The following is a 385-nucleotide window of genomic DNA, read 5'->3' as shown; positions in this document are numbered from 1 at the left end:
TCAGCACGCGGCGGCGGGCCGCGGCCGGCTTCATTCAACATGACGGTCGGGGGGGAGCGCGGACGCAGTCCCCCACTAGCAGAAATTATGCAGTCGAGATTCCCACATTTGGGGAATTCGCTGGGGTCAACAGAGCCGGAGTGCAATGGCTGAGCCTCGCCCAGGGTGAACCACCTTCTTGATCACGGTATCGCCCCTGCCAGGTAAGTATGAAGCGGGAGGCTGGGAGAAAGGGCCCCCATTCCCAGACGCAGCACTCTGGCTGACGGCTCCCAAGACACCGAATCTCAGACTCCCCTGCCCTCAGCGTTAGCTCACCTTGGCAAGCGCTTACTGCCTCTCAGAAAGGAACCGAGGGCCCGTGACTGCACAAAAGCGCAAAAGC

The 385-nt window shown here is 61.3% G+C and overlaps 1 non-coding gene across 1 annotated transcript; it reads right to left on the bottom strand.

The window, feature by feature from the left end:
• Positions 1 to 47: 47 nt before the first annotated feature.
• Positions 48 to 211, bottom strand: LOC121939347. Its single transcript, XR_006105446.1, has one exon. It is a non-coding gene; the product is annotated as a U1 spliceosomal RNA (small nuclear RNA).
• Between the last annotated feature and the right edge of the window lie 174 nt (positions 212 to 385).

This window comes from Plectropomus leopardus, unplaced genomic scaffold, assembly GCF_008729295.1.
Source record: "Plectropomus leopardus isolate mb unplaced genomic scaffold, YSFRI_Pleo_2.0 unplaced_scaffold45856, whole genome shotgun sequence".
NCBI classification, from domain to species: domain Eukaryota; kingdom Metazoa; phylum Chordata; class Actinopteri; order Perciformes; family Serranidae; genus Plectropomus; species Plectropomus leopardus.
The sequence above is the reverse complement of the archived record's forward strand: the minus strand, read 5'-3'. Positions and strand labels throughout refer to the sequence as shown.